This window comes from Watersipora subatra, chromosome 7 (assembly GCF_963576615.1).
Source record: "Watersipora subatra chromosome 7, tzWatSuba1.1, whole genome shotgun sequence".
Taxonomy (NCBI): domain Eukaryota; kingdom Metazoa; phylum Bryozoa; class Gymnolaemata; order Cheilostomatida; family Watersiporidae; genus Watersipora; species Watersipora subatra.
This window is the reverse complement of record NC_088714.1, coordinates 56,895,306-56,911,024: the sequence shown is the minus strand read 5'-3', so window position 1 is coordinate 56,911,024 and position 15,719 is coordinate 56,895,306.

Genomic DNA, 15,719 nt, shown 5'->3' with positions numbered 1-15,719 from the left:
GGTGTTTTATAGAAGTTTATTTTAGTTGTTAATTGCGTGAATTTGTACACTGCAAATATTTGTACCTAAACAGTTACTGCAAGGGTAAAAGAGGTTCTGTGACACTAATTGTGTCATTAGGTCACCATTGCAAAGACAAACATTTTGCAATAAGTTTATTCCTCCCAGTATTTGCTTCATATGTAACATTGATTGCTTCAGAGGGCACTATGGAGTTCAGGGTTTGGATTTTTAAAGTACATATGCGTGCAAATTATTTTCTCACAACTCACAACCTCAAGTCAGAAATGCAAACACTAGATAAACATTAGCCAAAACATAGAGTAAAATATGTCAACAAAAATAGAATTATTTCTAAAGTAATTGATGCCAATATCCTATCACCAAGAATGGGATAAGACGACGACACTTGAAGAATTTTTGACACTTTTTGATGTTATAGTTTGTATTATCTCTTGTTTCCTCAAATATTTCTTTAATAACAGTCTTTAGTGATACAAGGCATGCATAGTACTACAGCTTCCAGTGTGCGGCAAACATAGTTGGCAAAGACTCAGTATGACTTGTTGATATTGTTATAATGGATAAATATAATCATGAATGTGTTGACCATCATAGAAGCTTGTAAAATTGTAACACTATATTCAACAAATTAGCATTAATGTTCACACCTGCTTGCAGTGTCCAACAACAGTGCTCACACTCTCCAAGCTCTGAGCGAACTAAATTTTCTGCCTCAATGGGTCAGCAACTAAAGAGAGACTGCTTAGAGGTAGGAGCTTTATAAAGGAACTGAACTGTGCCAAATTTGTAGCTTGTACATCTGGATCTCAAGCACTTGTCTCTATATTTCTGAGCAAACTCAAACACATCAGAGAGAGTTGAGATTAGCCAATAGTATTTTTCTCAAGGGCAAGAAGCAGGTTCTCATCGCAGCGCTTGCTCTTTCTATCCCAGTGCCTGGGGCCAACTACTTTGACGCGTTGTTGTTTCAATTAGTACACCTGATTAACTTTAATTAAGGGAGGGGGATCAAAGGGAGGATCAAAAATTCACATGTTAACACAGTTTAATTCAGTCAAGTCACCATATCAGAGACTTGGCAACAAATAACAAATAACCGTGGTATTAAAACAGATGGATTATATAAAACCTTGAAAAGAACCATACTGTGGAGGATTTTACCGCGCCACTTTTACGGTTACCCACAAGCCGAGTAAATCACAAAGACCGAGTTGTTATCTGAGCATACAATGTGGATTTACATGATAAATATATTTGTATTAATATAACAAGGTCCAGCATGCATACATAAGTAATAAACCGTATGATAATATAGTGTCTATCGTATGCAGGGAGCTGCGCTGCTATGCCTGCCTTTCCAATCGTCCTTCCTTTTATCTTCTTCGCTCTTTGTTGGCTCCGCCCACTTGCTGTTTCGATTCCCGCCGTGACGTTTTGTGGCTACGTGACCCGCGTCACTCCTATCCTTATTGCCGGCCCAGCCTCTAGGCGAGAGGGGGAGGGCCCGGCCTGGACTGTCAATCGACCGTCACGCTGGCACCGGCTCTGCTCGCGATGCTCTTCCTTCACAATACTGTATATGCGACTGTGTGACTATACAAAACTTGATAGTTTTCGCGCTGCTATACCTTATATAGATTTAAACTCTGATACTACAGTTCATATCTTACTCCATAGTTAATCTAATGTACATGTATATCATATTATGCTATTGTCAATATTTCACAGCAAAATTCACGTGTTTCACAACATTTCGCTCCTCTTATTAATGAGCGATGACTCCATACTACAGTTCACATTTTTACTACGTTACACACTACTGTTCATGCTACAATTGATAATTAATGCTTGGTACAAGTGCCCAACAAATCATACAACAAACACTGACCTGAAAATGTTGGCAATGAACTTATTTCACACAACACACAATGGAGAAGACTACAATTTGTGACTCATACTAAAGTTCACTGCTCAAATCCTTCTTCCAAGCTGACACTATATGAGAAATCTCTAACTATGGTTCAATTTTGTAATACATGTAGACCAGCCATTTTCTATGGCTCAAAATACAACAATGAAACAGGCTAAGCAGCTGTCTGTTGTACAATGTGGCAGGCAGGTTTATCTAATCACCATAAATAGGCTAACCAGTTACCTCTTGCAATAAGTAAGCTGTAAAATAACTAGTTTCTAAGATATACCCTTTTCATGACAAGCACTTGCCAGTAGTTTCATTGTAGGTAGTATCAATAATTGAGGGCAGGTATACCAAGAGACTTGGAATCAAAGTAAATTGTGCTGGTAAATCTAAATTCATATGCATATACAGGCTATATTAAAAATTGATATGCTAGCCCATCATAATATTTCTCAATAAAAATATAGTCATTAACTAATTAATATAAGTGCATTAAGTAAGCTGTAAACAGGCTATTCTCTAATATATAACTTTTTTATGACAAGCATTTGCCAATAGTTTCATTGTAGGTGGTATCAAAAATTGAGGATAGTTATCCCAACAGAGTTAGATTCAAGCAAAACTGCTGGTAAACTTTAAATTCATATGTATATACACGCTATATTGAAAATTGATACGTTATGTTAACCCATTTGATATGCTAACCCATTATAAGATTTCTCTATAAAAATATAGTCATTGATTAACCTGCAAAGCTTGTTTAAAAAAAGCTTAGATATATCGATCTTGAATTTTGATCTTGAACTGATCTTAAATTCAAATAATGTTTGTTTACTGCTTTCTTGAAGTTTTGAGACATAATCTTTTGAAGGCTAATAAAGAGAACTGTCTTAAGAAGATAAACTAAAAGGTGAACAAGTAGAAATATCAACGCAAGCTTTGATCAACAAGCCAGTAATGCTTAATAGTCCAAAAAAGCTTCTATTATTCTATACCAACTATGATGGGCATTTGTCAAGTTAAACGTACGAAAATGTGTAGTTCAAACCATATACAAAGATCTTCCCTCTATCTTTTTGGCTAACTAGAATATCTTAATAACATAGGCAAGGTTTGTTGAAGTTATATACAAGCAAAGAAAAGCTGTACATTGTCAAAATCATAAAGCCAAGGACAATTTTTATATAGTTAAATTAAACCAAATTAAACTGCGAAGAAACAAAATAATGTTTCTTAAACATTCAAATAAGACGTTGTATGTGATTTTAATTTTAACTGATCAACTTCAAGCACATGTACATGTACATATAAATATTATTTCAGATGAGCATCATTTTGTATTAGTGCAAATTAGCTTCAAGGGTTCTAAACACCATATTTACATGTAAAATAAAATCAGACAATATATTTTCTGTATTTTATTTTTAGCAGAAAAGGTTGTTATAAACCTTTATTAATTATTTATTTTCTTCTTTTTAGAGAAATTCATCTGTGTGCTTTAGGCTAACAGTGAGGCTAATCCCTAATACGTATTGATCTGTCTTATGAGATATTCCTATAAATATGGTGGGCAAAATTGGAGGGCCTCAGGAGGGATTGGATAAAGGGCTACTACCACAATAGAATATGAAACTCTTGAATGTTGTCTCGGTCCTACTGATTGGTAGGTGTTAACTTAAAATTCACTTTTTCAGCTTCCTATAATGAGGTATTGTGACAGTTGAACCTCAGTATAGATAAGCTCAATGTAATGATTGGGTCAGTAAGTTAAAGCTATTTAAACCTTTTAACATAAGCAGCAATGTTTCAGATTAGAACTGCAAATTAGTTAAACAACCAACTGTACACCTAAAACTATTCTTTTTTATTATAAGGGGTATGCATAGCATTCGGTGTAGTTACACACTAACAGCATTAATATCTAGGTATTGCCATTGTATGCAATCAGTTAATTACGAATTTTGGTCAAATTATAGCACTCTGAATAAAGGTTTAGTTGGCATTCATTCTGTTGTACAGTTTTGTACAATGAAGTAAGTACATCAAAGTACATGGGATGTTGGAAAGATCACGAAGATCCCAGAGCAATGGATGATATGATTGAGTCTTCAGATATGACAATAGAGATGTGCCTAGCTTATTGTATCGCCAGAGGTAAACCAAATCTGACTAACCTAACTTACATCTGTAAATTAATTTTATGCTTTAACATAGAGCTGATTTCAAAAAATTTGCTTATACGTTTTTCTTAATCAGAATCATTTCGTGCACAAACAACACACTAAAAGACATTTTGTATTGTAACGTTCAGAAATGCATTTAGCTTAAAAACTATCTTAAACCCTCAAACCTCATTCTTGTCTCTTCTTCAATCAGATTAGATAAGGTTTGATTCATGTAGCAAATCATGTTTTAGTCTGAGCAGTGTAAGATGAATTACCTTCAAACTTTTAATTGAATGCAATGGCACTCTATGTTTCAATCCTTCCTTAGAGTGACATTTATTAGATATGACGGTCAAATAAAGGGTGACGTTGCATTTTTCAAACACCTTGTCAAGATGTTGGGAACACAAATTTAACCCTTTTGGATGAAAATATCAAATGTCGGATATATTTTCCATTTTCATTTGGGCGGTGTTACATTAACTTTTTGGCAGGCAAGATATTCGTTAATTTACCACCAACTTGTAGATTTTTTAAATGAATATGCACGAGGAAGCTGATACATGTCTCTTCCAGTTGATAACTATTTCTTGCAATTAATCAATGATAATCTTATAGCCAGCTTGTGTTGCAATTTATTGGAGCTTTTAAGTTTGTTATTCTGTTTTAAATAAAAACATATAATAGAGAAACTGAGACACTTTACTGATTTAATACTCACTCAAAAGAGGCATACATAAAAATATAATTATTAATAACTAAAGTAGTTTACATTCAATAAAATGAAATTCATGAATAAAATACATTCCTAAAATATAGCGGCTCTCATTTTCACTGGAAAAATCTGCAACTTGTTGAAAATAAAATCGTGTAATGCAGAAAAAAAGAACTGTCTTGACAATAAAGTTATCTATATTGATTGATGTTTTCTAATCGATAGCTACATCAAATGTAATAGTTCCACTTTAATTTTGTAAAAATTCATATAGGAGATTTATTCAGTATTTGATATTACATTGTTATTGTTGCAAAAGGAAAGAATTACGCAGGTCTGCAGTATAAGCAACAGTGCTTCTGTGGAAACAATTATGACATACATGGACGTGAAGATGAGTTAAGCTGTAACTTACGATGTTCTGGAAATGATAGTCAATCATGTGGAGGTTCATATCTAAACAGTGTCTACCAGACCTTTTCTGGTGAGTTTAGATACAAACAACTTATTTTATTACCTCACACGGTGCCATCATAGCCACATCTCAAAAGATTATGTAAATACCTGTTCTTTTCTACAACAGAGTGTGTAAAACTTTGGTTAAAACAGATGAGTAAATTATGTATATATATATATATATATGTATATATATATACATATATATATATACATATATATATACATATATATATATGTATATATATATATATATATATAAATATATATATATACCATTTGTATATTTATATATATATTTATATATATATATGTATATATATTTATATATATAAGCCTGACCACTTATCTATTATATATATATATATACAAAAACGGTTTATATATATATATAAATATATATATATATACAAAAACGGTTTATATATATATTTATATATAAACCGTTAGCCAAAAGTTTGACAATAAAACATTGTCAATAAAAGCAAAAATATAAGTTTTGAAGGCAGGCCAAGACCAGTTTTAATGCATTTACAAAATCTAACAATGTTTTTATAGACAAGTTGCCATTGCTAGAAGAACTTTTTACCAACTGGACAAACCACATGATAAACACCAAAGTCATCAAAACTGACTGGAAAAGTGCCATCATTACTATGATAGAACATCCACAAGATCCTACTCAGATGTTGGCTGCTACTCGTAACCAACTTATTGAGATAAACGAGAATGGTTTGAGCAGTGCGTTGCAAGAGTTTAGTTTTCAATCGGTGTCAGATATGATTCTTATCAACTCGGACTTACTAAAACCTTCTCAGATTGTAGTGGCTGTCTCGGACCAGAATGATGACTGTGTTAAATTTCTGGAGTTTCTAACTGATTCTACAAACTTTAGTATGACGTTTGGAGATTGTGGTAGAAGTGAATTTGGGCAAGTTACCCAGACAAAAACAGTGCTTGATGACATACGATTTGCTGAGCCAAAAATTTTAGCTGTTGCACATTTCGAAGACCATTTTAAGTTGGTAGTTAATTGTGAAGAAAATACCATTTTTATTATCAGTTTCTATAGTAACGAAGTGTTTGGTTTTATGTACGAGTCACCATCACAATCAATGATAGTTTCTTTATCGGCTCCAAATGGTATTCTACAAGCAACCAGCAAAGATGATGATTGGACAGAATTGACTTGGCAAGAAAATACTGCATGCGTTTTGCTCGATTCAAATGAGCTGCTTCGATCTGTTCAAATAAATGGTCTAATTTTCATAATAAATGACAGTTTGGTACAGTATATTGATTCCACATTTCTAAAAACTATCAGTCTAAAAGAGAATGATCAAACAAGGTCATTCGATGCCATGACAGCATCATCTGTCGTTCAAGGTGGCTTATGGGCGTATAGTGATGATGACAAAGAATTCTATTTTTTTCAACCTGGAAATGTGCAAAATAATTGTTACAAATTGCATAAGAGATTTGAGCTTGCTTTTGTTGATTGCCTATGTGGAGGGAATCCTAGTGTAGAGAATTTAGTAGTAAACATTGAGTCATGCACTTATTATTGCTCTAAAATCAAAAACTGTCAGGCGTTTTCTTTTAACGTCGTAAGTCGTGTCTGCTCATTGTACTCTGATTTTGAAAAGAGCGGAAAACATCAACCAGAAACTATGTGCTACCACCTATTAGATTGCATTTAAATTTAATACATTATTTAAAAACGTTTAGATTACAGTATGTAAGATTCATAAAGTGGTAAAACTAAAAATGATGATTTTGCTGTTCTTTCTAAAACTGTAATGAGAGCACAATAACAGTAGTTTCAAAGTTTCATAAAGCTGCAAATGTTCTGTATTCTTACGTCGAGACAGCTGACATATCAGTTGAGTAACTCAAATTTTGATTTAAACTTTGATATCATTATATCAATTAACAGCAGCTAACATTGTCCACTATTGAAAGAAAATATTTGTGGCTTTATGACTTTTGTGATTATTTATATGTTTTAAATGCATGTTGTGATTATTTATATGTTTTAAATGCATGTTGTGATTACTTATATGTTTTAAATGCATGTTGTGATTATTTATACGTTTTATATACAATAAATAAAATAAACAAATTATTAGCTGTGTTTTATTAGAAAACACTCAACAAAGCTGTAGAGGTAATAAGTATATTTATTGAAGAAATTAGTTCCCTTTAAGTTTGAATACTTCATATTTATCTAAATCATTATTGATCCTTGTCAAGAATGCCTATGATTAGTAAGAAGTGAAGCGTAACCATAGATATATAAACCTAGATTGGCCAATAGGGAAAAAGCCTGTCAGACTTATATAGCATGACGTTATGTCATTTAATTGTACCTAATGCTTGAATGCACTGCTGTTAACAATGGAGCTAATGAGGAAAAGGTGACAAAATCACATTTATTTCCACGTAAAAACTTTTTTGGATACATAATCTAGTAAACTAAAACAATTCTGTGATAATATCTGATAACCACCATATATTAAAATTATAAAAGTTATGAAATGTTGCACACAAATCATGAGCCATTAGGGCTTTATTTGCACCCCTCTTCTATTCTCCTTCTCTCTTTTTCCTTTTTTCCAAAAATAAATGGGAAAGGAGAAGGGGGAAAGGAGAATGGGGAAAGGGAAAAAAAGAGAAGGAAGGCAGGGGAAAAAAGGGGGAAAAATAGGCCACCTACCCAAAGAGCCAGACCCCGGCTAGGTAAATAGACTAATATCCTGCTGAACTAAATATGACTAAATATGATGAGCCTGTGAAGTTTTGATCCGATGAGGGAAGTGGCTTTCTTAGCTTCATAATGTGCCCTAATCAAAATACATGTATATCTCTTTGCTATTTCACGAGCTAGGCTACTAGCATGATGATTACATTTCAACAATAGCATGATGTTAAACCTCAGCAACCTCTCCATGGTGGCAATTCGTGCTAGCCTGGGAAAGTTTGTCACCAATCCGCCAGTACTAAGCAGCGCTCTCATCGCTTTCTCACTGTGGTTGCAAACCTCAATCACCACAGGGGATAGAGGTGGAACGAGGCATGCGACATCTCGAGTATCGACCTGTTTCGTCCCGGATCGATCTCGATTTAACACCCTAAAATATTAAACCATAACTGTCACGTACAACTTTTATCATATATTCTAGGTAAATCAGCCACGCTGATTCCGATTTTGTACTCAAAATAAAGATTAGTCCACTAACCTTCAAAGTAATTTAGGCTTTTTTAAAGCGTTTCAATATCCATTTCGAAAACAACACAATCGGCATTACAAGCTCCGCCCATAAATATGTGACGAAACCTAGCTTTTTCAGGAACGGAAGTTAGAAATGTTTAGTCCGATTTAGAATAATAGAGATGGGTGTCTTAAAACCCATTATTATCTAAATCCAGCCTGTAAAATAATTTCAGTTTTTTATGAAAGGTATATAAACTGTTTAAAATGGCTCGTAGCTTGTTACATGATGTTTAAATGGGCTGAACGCGGAGAAAAATGTGCTCAAAAAGCGCGGTTTTATCACAAGCTAGTGTTGTTATCGCGTTTTTTTAAATATGCAATGCTAAATAGCTTATCTACCTTTCAGAAAAGACTGATATTATTTTTAAGGCTGAATTTAGATATTAATACATTTTAAAACACCCATCTCTATTATTCTAAAACGGTCTAAAAATCCCTACGTAACTTATTTCCTAAAAAGCTAGGTTACGTCACGTATTTATGGGCGGAGCTTGTTGTGCGGATCGTGTTGTTTTTTCAAGACCGATATTAAAACGCTGTAAAAAATCCTCCAATGCTTTGAAAGTTAGTGGACTAATCTTTGTTTTGAGTACAAAATCGGAATCAGCATGTCTGATTTACCTAGTACATACAATAAAAGTTGTTCGTGACAGTTATGGCTTGAAGGCATTTTGCTATGTGGCTTGAATCTTTAGTCAAATCAAATCTTAAATTAATCTTAAAGGTTGACTTGCAATAAAATTCACATTATAGTTATTTGGTATCAAAAGATTCACCATATCTTACTCTGTTGTATTGTAGATGCCAAATATGTGGAAATGTGATTACAAGCTCTTAAAAGCTCAAAAATGAAAAGCCCCCGTAGATTGGAATCTCTTTATTTCGATGACGTAACCACGAAATTTGGTTATTGTCTTGTCACGTGATGTTCTCACGTGAAGTGAAAGGCCATTATAAAGCTCAATAGAAAACTTATCGTAGTACTAGTTTATGACAAACACTTCGGGTTTTACCGAAGAGCCCGTATCAAATATAGATGCTCGCTACTTTACAGTTTTGTTTCAGTTTGGTCTAATTGGCAAGTCCTTATTTAATCATGGGACCCAATATTTTGCAAATAATTTCTGTAGCACTTTTTGATCATCACAAATGACCAACAGGCTCGTCATGATTATCAGACAATGATATGTACTCCTTCAAGCTAAGGCTAAAAAATTCAACGAATTTTTACGGTAAGTTATAAGATATCACTGCTAAAAGTGACAGCATTACAATAACGATAAAATAGACGGGTAAGAACAATAGACATAGTTTTGTTGAATGCGTGAAGTATATTTGTGAAACTATTTCGACGAATAAGGTTGCATGAAAATGTAAACAGAAACCATCTCTCACAACTACATCACATTTGAGTCGCTTTGGAAATAACTGTAATGTGAATTTTATTGCAAGTCAACCTTTAAGTTAAATCTTTAGTCAATTTGTTATTACGAGTGACTACTGCTGTTATTATTAGTGACTACAGTTGTTTTGAAAGTAACTACCGTTGTTTTTAATAGTAGCTACAGTATTTATTAGTAATGAACAATGATAGTTGTTGTTACCAGTAGACACAACTGTTATTACTAGTTACCACAGGGATTACTAGTTGCTACAGAGATTATTATTAGTAACTACCATTGTTATAACTAGTGACTACAATTGTTGTTATTAGAGACTGCAGTTGTTATTATTAATGACTACAGTCATTATCAAGATTTATTTCATTACGATGCAATAGATCACAGATGGATGTTTGCCAGAAATGTTCTCCAGATCCAGACTAAGTTTTAAAACCAAATACTTTTACCATTTTGGTACAAAACATAGGCGTGATAAGTTTGGATAAAATTGGCCAGAAACTGGGAATGTGTATAACTTTCTTGGTGACTAACCAGAACACACATGTGCAGACACACACACATGCATGCACACATGCACGCATGCATACACACAAACATGCGCACACGCACACACACACATACACGCACGCTCGCGCACACACATAATGAAAAAGTAGAGTTTATATAAAGATAAACGTTGCTATTACTAAGGATTTTAAAATACCACTTTATATTTTAGAACTGAGCTTTTGAGTTAGAAGGTAAAGTATTACAAGTTGCGAGTTTCCCAAAACAAGTTTTATTTCCTTTTGATTACCTTCAAAAAAACCTTGTAAAAAGGTTCATAATATATGGAGTGCCATTTGTAAAATTTTGTGATATCCACAATATAAAAACTTTTTAGTATATAAGTTTACATGTTTAATATGTGAAGATTCATGTTTAGTATGCTAACTTACATATTTAGTATGCCAACTTACATGTTTAGTATGTGAAAATTCGTGTTTAGTATGTCAGTTCACATGTTTTATATGGCAAGATTCATGTTTAGTATGCTAATTTTCATGTTTAGTATGTGAAGATTGGTGTTTAGTATGTCAAAATTCATGTTTGGTATGCTAACTTTAATGTTTTGTATTGCGAAATGCGCATGTTCGCTATTCCGCTGAGATCCTGTTTGATATGCCAATACGCATGTTTGTTATTCAACTTTTATTTTATATGCGATCTCCTTTTTATTACATTTCGAAGAAATGCTCCGAAGTCAATCGCGCCCTGTTTTACACGTAGCCCGCGGCCCATCGATAAATAGTTGGCAAACGTGGAGAATTTCGATCAATAACCCTGGGGAGCGAAGACACTATAGCGAAATTTCCTCACTTGCGTACATCCGAAGCTAGCTTTGCCACACTCGTTTAATAGAAAATTCTTTCAAATTCAAAAGTTGCTTGACTTTGAAAAAATGTAAGAGTCAATATTTTATTAAGACTCAACTTTCTATATATGTGATTTTTTATCACAACGAATGAGTATTGTAGGTTACTGTTCTGTTTTGTAGTAACAACGACGTAGAGTTCTTCAACGACCTTTTTTTATAATATATTGAGGAAGTTAGTTATTAGATGTTATTAAAAGTTAGATAGTTATTGCGGAATTCTCCAAGTTTGCCAACTATTTATCGATGGTCCACGGGCTACGTGTAAAACAGGGCGCGATTGACTTAGGAGCATTTCTTCGAAATGTAATAAAAAGGAGATCGCATATAAAATAAAAGTTGAATAACAAACATGCGTATTGGCATATCAAACAGGATCGCAGCGGAATAGCGAACATGCGCATTTCGCAATACAAAACATTAAAGTTAGCATACCAAACATGAATTTCGACATACTAAACACCAATCTTCACATACTAAACATGAAAATTAGCATACTAAACATGAATCTTGCCATATAAAACATGTGAACTGACATACTAAACACGAATTTTCACATACTAAACATGTAAGTTGGCATACTAAATATGTAAGTTAGCATACTAAACATGATTTTTCACATATTAAACATGTGAACTTATATACTAAAAAAGTTTTTATATTGTGGATATCACAAAATTTTACAAATGGCACTCCATAATAATACCATAAATCCTTATAAGGACAATCAAATACAACTTAGTTGCATTTCACAAATGATTTTCTTATTTGATGTTTAGCTTACAATATAATATATTTAAATTAGCAATATCGCAAATAGCATTTAGCAAAAAGTCATTACGATTTTGAAAAACCATTGCACTTTAAAATGTCAAAAGGAATAATTAAACACCGTAAACTTTAAATTGGTAGTTTCAATATCCGAACCCAAAAAAGCTTTGTTAAGAAGCTGATAACTCAACTCTTAGAAAAAATTTGAAAAAAAAATCAAAAGAAAAGTTAAAAAGAAATTACCACAATAAAGGTATTTTTGAAAAATGCGATCAAGTTGGGTCTCTGAAATGGCAGCAATGTTTGCAAAACTCAGCTTTAAAGACTTAAAGACTTTAAAGACTCTCAAGTATCACTTTATAATTTTAGATCTCAGCTCTAAATTTAGTAGGTAAAGTATCAAAAGTTGTGAGTTGTTCACGAACAAATCTTATTTTCTTTAGATGGTCTTCAAGTAAACTTTTCAAAAAAAGGTTTGCGATACCATAAGCTCTTTTAATGGCAATTAAATATGATTTAGATACATTTTATAAATAGTTTGCTCATTTAATATTTAGCTTACAGTATAATATATTTGAGTTAGCAATTGTGCTAACAATTTTTAGCAAAGAGGTATAAGGATTTTGTAAAAAAACATCACAGTTTAAAATACCCAAACAAATAATTAAACATGGTAGAATTTACATTGGTAGTTTCAATATTCAAACCCAAAAAATTTTTTAGCAGCTAATAACCCAACCCATAGAAGACGTTTGAAAGAAATTAAAACTAAAGAAAAATTACCACAATAAAATCTTTGTGGCAAAACCTGCCAAGTAGGGTCTCTGAAATAGCAGCAATGTTTGTATACCTTAGCTTTATAGACAGTCAGTTGGTTTGAGCGCCAAGCCCAAGTCACAGCAAGTTCTGTAGCATCCAAGGCTCTTCCTTGCACACTTATCTTAACATTTGAGCTCATCAAGTGTTGCAAGATTCGAACATCTCCGAATTCCATCACACTTTTTTCAATGTCTTCACAACGAAGGAAAGCATTACGTTTTGCAACAAGTTTCTCTAATGATAGGACAACTCTCACCCTGTTCCTTGCTCACTTGAGTCCAACTTATACTAAGGCCAAAGTTACATTGATGAGTTCTCCTTAGGTCTGGTCTATCACCTTCTATCTAAAAAGTATACATTTAATTCAAAAGTCAGGCTAATATGCATATTTATTAGCTCAATTTGGTACAATATTTGGTACAATTTGCTCACCACTCTGTGAGCCAACAAGCTGCGCCAAATTAGGCTGAGCAGATTTTTCCACTACCTAAAAGTATATATAAGCCTATATACTAGTATACAAGTATACTAGTATACTAGTATACCAAGTATTCAAGCGCATATATATTATATATGCGCTTGAATTAATATAATCTGGTAAGACACAATTTTAGTGACTACTCGCGCTTGCGTAAGCACAACATGTACATGTTATATTGGAAATTATTGAGTAGAGAGGAAATTAAACATTGTAGATGTTTATACCTTGCGGAGGAGTAGTAATTTTCTCTGGTATATCAACACATTGTTCAAACAAACACCACTGTTAGAAACCCAAAAGGTAAGTTACAATATCCCTCTTTGTTATGATCATCAAATAAATCATATATATTTGACCCACCTAAAGCTACTTGAATATTTTGCTAGAGTATGACATGGAGCTTTTTTTTATTAGTCAGCAGAAACTTCCAGAGTGCATTTTACTCAGCATTTTTCCTAATTTGTAAAAATGAATATGTTTTTTAAAACCTAATGAATTCTTTTGAAACGAACGTTTTACTTTTTTCCTTATATTTGATTCGCAGAAAAGAATTGTACAACACAGTTTATCAGCATACAGCATATTGCAGCCTGTTTACTATTTCATTCATATGTGAATTCAAATAAACAAGCTTCAATTAATTTAGTAAATCAAAATAAACAATAACCTGTGATGTTGAAGCTACAAAGTTAAGGTTATTTCATAAATCTAGGAAATAACTCAGTTTGCTATTCGTAGGTAGACAACTCTGCTCCTGATGCAACCATGAATGAAATCTTATTTTGTGCAAACAGAATTAAAGACTAAAAGCATATTTGTACAAAATATGTTTTAGAGAAAAAGTCATTTATCATTTAGCCTGCCCATATTTAAAAAAGAACAGTTACCTTGCAGTGCTACTAGCAGTGTTGTAAATATTCCTTAATTTTTAGCACCCCAGCACTACTACTATTTATAAAGTTTTTAAAATTGAGGTGGTTTGATCACTACACTAAGAATAAACTAGTGTGTCTATTTTCTATCTGTGAGGATCATTCAGTTATTTTGGTATTTACGAATTGAAGTAGAAACTCACAACTGCCCATGGTACAACTGCAATTTTTGGTAATTAAGCCAAGAGTATTGCCTATATAAAAATGGTTCTTGATAATTTACATTACAAAACAGTAAATAATCTATTTTATTAATCATCAAAAAGTTTTCAAAGGTGCCTTGGCTGATTTTAGTTATAAATTGCCACTCTTTCATTAAATTGACACTGTTTTACTAGCTTTCAAACATTTGACATTGACGCTAATTGATTTTCTTTACAAAACTTATTGCTGTGTAAATATGCCCTCATTTAATATTACTAGCTAGACATTTGTATCGAAGAGTCATTTGCATGACTCTTCTTGTTTCTCTTCTTCATTGAGTGGTTTAGTTGAGGTAGATTAAGATCTTACAGTGCCTCGTGCAAGACAATGACGTACCAGATCTACAAAACTAATTTTGTAGAAAAAACATCAGAGTAAAATGTCATACGCATAAGTGCTTACTATATCAGTATTAAGACAGAAATAAAATGATTGGAAATGTTAAACTAAAAGGCTAAACTGTACAATGTCTCATACCTTATCAACACCACGAGTTGTGTATGCGAAAACACTGCTTCTGTCTTGTGGATCACCTCTCTGTGTATTGCCACGAGCTAATCTTTGACATATCCATTCTCCAACAGATTCCTAAAGTACATATTCACATTTGTTTATAGTAAATATTGACGGTTTGGTTATTGACAGCACAGTGATATAGATGGGTCTGAGCCAATTCCTGATATTGGCTAACTAGCAGAGTAGTTTTACATAACTAACCCCAGCGTGTAGTTTTAACCTAATGATCACTATAAGCACATTTTGAAATAAGCAAAACAAGCAAATCAGATCTATATTCACCTATATATTATTAATAAATAATTAATAATAAATTAATAAATACACCTATAAAAAATTATAAATATAGTTTTCTGGATTTGAAATTTTAAAACTAACTTGCTAAGCTCTTGTTAAGGTACATCTACAGCAGCGTGTAGCTAGATGCTAAGCACTTGTTAAGGCACATCTACAGCAGCTTGTAGCTAGATGCTAAGCACTTGTTAAGGCACATCTACATCAGCTTGTAGCTAGATGTTAAGCTCTTGTTAAGGTACATCTACAGCAGCATGTAGCTAGATGCTAACCACTTGTTAAGTTACACCTACAGCAGTATGTAGCTACACTAATATGGGCGACTAATTTGTT